Genomic DNA, 7970 nt, shown 5'->3' with positions numbered 1-7970 from the left:
TTAGCTTAGCTTGTTCTAAGTAGGTGCTTTAGACCACTGAGCCATCTCACCAGCCCAAGAAAATATTTTAAAAATATGCCAGTGGATGAAAATAATTGCTCTCATGCACACGAAACAGAAATTGAGCACATGAGAATTAAATACAATCTATAGTACTGTGTAACTGCAAGGCCATCTCTGACTACTGAACCTTTCTGTAGAATTTGGACAAAAAAATGGCACCTTTTTCAAAAATGGCTGTAAAGAGTATTAAATGATATGTTGCTTCTAAAGTGTTTAAGTTTGAGGGCTGGCTAAATAGCTCAGCAGATTAAAGTGTCTGCAAGCAGTCTCAGGGACCGGGGGTTCAATCCCCTGGCCTGTTGTGCCAGCTCTGCTCCCGGGATTGAGACTGGGCTTGGTAGTACACGCCTGTAATCCCAGCACTTGGGAGGCTGTAAACAGGAGAATCACTATGAGTCTGATCTAGTAGTGAGACTCTGAACACTCTGTAGACACTTTCCTAAAATACAAAAAAAAAGTGTTTAAGTTTGGGTCTGGCACATAGCATGTCCTCAATGAATATCAAGGTAAGTTTATAGATATGCTCATGGTGATAACTGACAATGTTGTTGCCATAGAATGTCAGGAATCGCAATATGCAAACATTACACAATGCTGTTTGGAATCCCTGTGTGATTTAGTATGAATTATCTATATTTATGAGACTATCCTGGCAAATAAGATTCAGAAAACAGGTAATTTAAAGAGTTCAGACTGCACTGAGAGAATCCCTTCATTCCATCTGTTATCATCTGCCCACCATGAGCATGACCCCCAGATGATCCCCATATGCAACCTTTTATAAAGATGGTTTGTATAGAGGGTCCTCTCCATTAGAATGGCAGCTACCCCATGTAACCACTTCCACCCCCATGATGAGTAGGGGCCAATCCTCAATCAAACAAACAGTCTCAACCACAGGTTTCAAGCACAGCTTGGTGTAAAGGCACCGACAATGGAGTTGTTGCTCTCAGTTCTTCTATTGTGTTCTGTATTGGTTTTGTTTGCAGAATCTGCAAGCTATCAAATTTTCTGTGAGAAAGCCTAGGCCTACATTCTCCCCGGCTCACAACCATTAGAAAGAAGATCGCCTCATCTAGGGATGCTCCGAAGAATCCTGACTAGACTTGCTTGAGTCAAGTGGCCATCCTGGGAATGAATCCCTAACACTAAGGTGGAAGTTAGTCTTTTGAAAGAGTAAACATGGCCAAGCAATGGCCATGACTCATCCACATGGCTGATACTGACAAAGGTTCTACAATCTGAGGTACAGGATCTCAGGATAAATCCTGAGGGGATTTCACTGACCTTATCAGACCCAAAAGCTACAACTCTTGTTGCATAGGTCCTGCTTTACCTTGGTCTTAACCATCCAGTGGAAAAGTATAAAAACGAAATATAAGAAGTAAAGCCATGGTGTTGAGCTATAGGGGACTCAGGTCAACAATTTCTGACATTGCCAGTGAAGCGGAAGACCCAATACTATTATGCACTACTGAACTCTTTTAGAATATTTTGCTGAGTTTACACACCTATAATATTTAAATGATGGAACTTAACAACAAAAAAAAAAGGGATACAAATGAATGTCCATTTTGTATCTGTGTATTCAAAGTGGTTTAGGATAGATATATAGTTACATTCTCTTAATGAATAGAGGGATTTGTTCTAATGGTGTTTGTAAATAGGATATTGAGTCCGCATCTTGTACAGCAATTAACCACTAGGAAGAATGTATGCAATGTGTTAATTGAAACTGTCCTACCAGTTTGGTTTGAAACTGTCTCATTGCTATTTGTTTCTTAATAAAATTATGAAAAAAGAGAAAGAGTAAACATTTTGTCACCCAGCAGACATCCAATGTTCACTGTATTTCAATATTAACTGATGTGTACACAGAAGGCACAGATAGATTTTCATATTAAATCTTTTTTAATGTATTTGGTTGTTACAGAGTCTCACTATGCAGCTCAGACTCATAGTGCTCCTCCTCTCCAGAGCTGAGGTTACAGGCATAGGGTGTGGCATGTGGCACTGGAGCTCTAACCACGGTCTCTGCATTTGCCTAAGCTTGTGTAAGCTTGTCTAAGCAGGTGCTTTAGTCCGCTGAGCTATCTCACCGGCCCCTAGATTTTAATATTAACCTAAATCAAATAAAAGCAGAAAGACAAATCTGTTCAAAAATCATTTAACACAATCCAAAGATTTGCTCTCAAATATCTTTTTCGTATGGATTTAGAGGTCAGCAGACAGTTCTAGAAGATAGATTTTGGATATCTCAAACTGACTTACTTGTCTCATTTCCCTGACACTGATTCTTCTACCATATTACCTATCTCAGTAACTGGCTCTACTCATCACACTAGGACTGGCCTAGACACTGAGAGTAATTCAGTCACCAGTATCCATAGGGTATTGGTGCCAGGACCGCCTGCAGATATCACAGTTCATGGATGCTCAAGTTCCTTACATTAAATGGCATATTTTTTTCATATAGCCTATGCACATGTTTCCATATAGTCTACTTTATTTTTCCCATATATATTTTTAAACAAGGGTTTTTTAGAAGTATTTTATTCAAACACCCCCCCACCCCCCACCCCCCACACACCCCTACCTGCTATGTCCTTAGTTGTGTTATTGTAGCTCATGTCCCAACGTACTGAAGACTAGATTCTCAATGTTTACCTTTCGGGTTGCACAGAGCCAGACCCAGTGAATGTAGTGGATGAGGGCACCCAAGGCTGCCTTTCTGCCTGGTGGCACTGGGCAACAACATGCATTTTTTTAATGTACTTTTTTTTTTTTTTGAGGATTGGTTTCTAGACATTATTATATGTAGGGGGTGGAAGTGGTTAGATGCAATAGCTGTCAATCTAATGGAGAACTAACGTAAAACAAAATTTCATGACAAAATAATAGGAGAATGATAGTAGTTAATATATTACATGTTGTTAACTTAAAAGTAGTTGCTTGAGGTATAAGATTTGGGCATGGATATTAACACACACCTTCCTTTTCAATGAACTAAGAGACACTAATAGTATATCTGACTTGTATTTGTTCCCTTTTCTCTACTCTCCTTTTTCTTTTCACCCACCCTAGTCCCTTTTTCCTTTTGAACAAGTTCTTCCTGTTTCACAATATCTAGTGTACATTTTAGACCTTATTTACTCTTTCAGTTTCTCACACCAGGGAGACAGCATGATGTTTACACATGTGAGCCTGATTTATTTCACTCAGGTGTATGGTCTCAATTTGCATCCATTTACCTATAAAAGTCCTGAGTCTATCCTTTTATTTTATCTTATGGAAAAAGGTAAAACAAGATTTTGTAACAAAATAATAGGATAACAGCAATAGTGAATCTATTACATGTCTCTATCTTTAAAGTAGTTGCTTTGGGTACAAAGTATAGTCAAGTAGTACTCCTATACCTGGCTGAGTAGCATCTACTCCCTTGAAAAAAATACTACCGCCTTTTATCTATTCCTTGGTTGATGTACATTTAGGTTACTTCCAACATTTACCTATTGCAAAATGCGCTGCCATAGACATGGGTACACATACATCACTACAGTATGATGCTTTTAATTGTTTTTGGAAAGATACTCAGAAATGCAATAGCTGGGTCAAATTAGACCTCTAACCCTAGTTTTCTGAGGAATCTCTACATTGGTTTCCACAGTGGTTGCAGCAGTCTTCACTCCCATCAACAGCAGAAAAGGATTCCTTTTTCCCAACAGCTCCTCCACCATTTGTTATTGGTTTATTTCTTTTTTAAAAATTTTTATTTATTTATGTGTGTGTGTGAGTGTGTGTGTGTGTGTGTGTGTGTGGCCAGCTCAGCCCACCAGGGGGCGGGGCTGGCTGGCCTGTGGTGCTGGGGGATTGAACTGCGGTCCCTGTGCTTTGCTAAGCTTGTTCTAAGTAGGTGCTTTAGACCACTGAGCCATCTCACCAGCCCCATGGTTTATTTCTTGATGGCAAACAAACTTCCTGGGTTGAGATGGAATCTCAGCGTTGTCTTAATTTGCATTTTTCAAATGACCGATGATGTTGAACATTTTTTCATATATTTATTTGCCATTTGTATTTCTTCATCTGAGAAATGTGCATTCATCTCAGATGCCCAGTTTTGGATTGGGTCTTTGAATTTGGGGGTCTGATTTTTTTCCATTCTTTATATGTCCTAGATAGAAGTCCTATGTCTGAGGGACAATTGGCTAAATTTTTTTTCCCACTCTGTGGATTGTTTTTCACTTTGTTCATGATTTCTGTTGTTGTTCAAAAGCTTTTCAGAAAGGTGAGATCCCAGTTGTTGATTCTCTGAAGTGCTTCCCATGTAGTCTGCATTTTCTTCAGGAACTCTCAAGCTATACCTATGTCTTCAAGGTCTGAACTTCCTTTCTCTTCTAGCAGATTTACTGTTTCTCTTTTCATATTTAGATCTTTGATCCATTCTGACTTAATTTAGAGCATGGTGCTAGACATGGGTATAGTTTTAGCTTTTGACATGTGGAAATCCAGTTTTTCCAGCACCATTTATTAAAGAGGCTATCTTTCTTCCAGTGAACATGTTTGGCCCCTTCATCAAAGATAAGGTCTCTGAGTGAGTTTGGGGTTGTATCTGCATCTTTTATTCTGTTCCACTGATCCCCAGGTCTGATTTTCTGCCAGTACCATGCTGACTTTATCATAGTAGCTTGGTAGTATAATTTCAAGTCAGGGATTGTGATATGTCCCGCCTTGTCTTTGTTGCTCAGGATTACCTTTGCTATTTTGGGTCTCTTCTGGTTCAAGAAGAAATTTAGGAATGTTATCTCTAGTTCTGTGAGGTATGCTAATGATATTTTGATCAGGACTACATTATAACTGTATAGCAATTTTTCCTGTGTATTTTAAATCATACCTATATTATTTATAAGTAATATAATATTACTTATAAAGATTATTGTACTATACTAGTTTTCATTTGTATTTTATTTTTTGTTTTGTTTTTTAATATTTTCAACCCATAGTTGGAAGAAACCTAAGATACAGAGGACAAGCTGTACTTATTTGGTCTTCTTCCTATTTCCTGTACTCAGTGGATTACCACGTCCCTTGGGCATTCCCCAACCTGTCTCCTTTTCCCCCTATCCACCACCAGTGCCTGAGCCCAGGCCCTTAGCACTACTGGCCCTGAAGCTCTTGCAACAGCTCCTCAAAGATCCCACCTTTCACTTGGCCACTTAAACCCAACTTCCACCCTGGCTCATTGACCCACAAGGATGTAAATATGTCAGAACCTGTTTTAGAACTTCAGGAAGGGAGGGAGAGGGAAAATAAGAGGAAATAGAAGTCAGAAGAAGGAGTAGAGAATTAGGGGAAGGCATAGGGAAGGAGAAGGAAGAGGAAGAAGAAGAGTCAGACACTTCTGTGTCTTGTCCTGAGTGGTAGAACACAAAATTTTGTCATTGTTTATGAATGCAACAGTTTCTTTAATTCAGGGGTTCTATAACCCTGCTATGGGGGAGAAATCTAGGGTGCTTTTAAAGAATGCTAATGGTAGGACCCAAAATATGAAAAGGTTTAATTGAATTGGTCTAGACTGTAGCTTATATATCAGGATTTTTTAAAGCCATTCTTCAATAATTCTAATATATATGCAAGGCTAAAAACTATTATTTACAGGGCTGGCCAAATAGCTCAGCAGACTAAAGCACCTGCTTAGGCAGGCTCAGTGAACAGGGGTTTGATCCCCAGAATGCTGTGCCAGCCCCACACTGGGGGCATGATGAGTTGGCGAATGAGACTGGGCATGGTGTATGCATGTAATCCCAGTGCTTGGGAGGCTGAAAACAGGAGAGTTTCAGTAGTGAGACCCTGTAGATTCTGTACTAAAAATCCAAAAAACAATCAAACAAACAAACAAACAAACAAACACCCTACTATTTGCAACATGGCCAGAGAAACCCTACTATATCTAAAAGAAAACATGCAGTAACAGGGTCCATATTTAGCCCTTCTCACACTCTAAAAATTGCTAAAGATTGGACAAAGTATATAAAATAATGATTTTGAGGCAGTAGATATCAGGCAACACAGGACAGCGATCCTAGAAACAAGAGAAATAAGTAAAGTAGGCCATGCAACTGCCTTATTGTACTACCTAGAGAGTTTGCAGGAGAACATGGTAGGAGATGGAACCCAGGTAGAGCCTTGTGATCTCAGCTTTAGACCTCACACTGGGATTTGAGAAGACCAAGGAACTAGAGTTTGTAGAGCAGAGTGACAGAAAAAAGAAAAAATTCCAGAATCTGCAGAGAATCCCCCTGGGTACTCAGGACATTTCTAGGAAGAAATCAGTAAGACTGAGAGAATCAAGGAACAATCCACTGGGCTCATTGTTATCCCCTACCCTGAGGTCAAAAAAGCCTTATAGCTCATGGGATATTAGATCTATATTGTTCAAAAAGGTACAAGTAATGGTAAAAAGTTAAACCTGTTTAATATTCTGCTTTTGAGTCTCTTAACAAAAACAAGACCAACATGGATCAAACTGGTTTCAACTAATTTAATGGTGCTGGAGATTAAAATTCAAGTGTGGTGTCATATATCTGCAAACTCAGCACTCAGGAAGCTGAGGCAGAAGGACCACTGTGAGTTTGAAGGCTACATTGTCAGTTCAAAGTCAGCCTGAACTACACAGTGAGATCTTCTTTCAAATAGCCAAAAGTATTTTTAAAAATTTTAAAGAGCTGGGCATAGGCCCACATGTCTACAATTCCTGCACTTTGGAGGCCAAGGCATGAGGATGGCTGTGAATTCAGTGACAGCCTGGGCTACATAGTGCATTTTTTAAAAAATAATTTTATTGAGAAGCAAATAGCAATGAGACAATTTCAAAACCGATTAGTAGGACAGTTTCAATAATTAATATGTTGCATATTGCTGCCTTCTTAGTGGTTATTCATAGTACAAGATGCAGATATGATATCCTGTCCACAAACACTATTAGTACAAATCTTCCTATTCACTGAATTAAGAGAAAGTAGCTATATATTTATCCTAACTATTTTGAATATACAGATACAAAATGGTCCTTCATTTGTATCCCCCTTTTTTGTTTAGTTTAATCAGATATGAGTATTCCATTGTCATTCAAATATTGTAGGTGTGTGAGTTCAGCAAAATATTCCAATATAGTCCAGTAGTCCATAATAGTAGTGGGTTATCCATAGGACTGGCAATGTCAGAAGTTGTTGATTTGAGCATTTTATAACTCAGCATATTAATTACATTGTGCATTTAAGGCCAGAAAAAACTACATAGTGAAACCTTGTTTCAAAAAGCCAAAATAATAAAATATTTTAAAAATAAAGTTAAGGAATATTTATATAAATATGAAATTACCTGGCACTCAATGGTAAAATGTCCAATGTGTGGTATCTAATAAAACATTACCAGGCATATAAGAAGCAAAACACTATTCAAGGTAAAGTAAAAATCCCAATCACTACTCCAAATGTACTCCAAATTATAAGAGACATTAGAATTAAAAATTATAATATTACATAAACCAGGTAGCACAAAGATTAAGAAAATTAAGTAAAATACATGGAAATGATAAATTCTGGAGATGACAAAAGATATCTGAGATGAAAAATATCCTGGATTTTAAGAACTTAGGAGGACTCTAGGTGGTCTGTGAGACTCTGGTAAGCTCAGACCTTAGACCCCATCATGCAAGCATACAGCTAGTGCTGGTGTTGGTTCAACTTTTTAAAAACTTAGGACTCTGGGGCTGGTGAGATGGCTCAGTAGTCTAAAACACCTACTTAGAACAAACTTAGCAAAGCACAGGAACCGCGGTTCAATCCCCCAGCACCACATGCCAGCCAGCCCTGCCCCCTGGTGGGCTGAGCTGGCCACACACACACACA

This window comes from Octodon degus, unplaced genomic scaffold, assembly GCF_000260255.1.
Source record: "Octodon degus isolate 3935 unplaced genomic scaffold, OctDeg1.0 scaffold00257, whole genome shotgun sequence".
NCBI classification, from domain to species: Eukaryota; Metazoa; Chordata; class Mammalia; order Rodentia; family Octodontidae; genus Octodon; species Octodon degus.
This window is presented reverse-complemented; position numbering follows the sequence as displayed.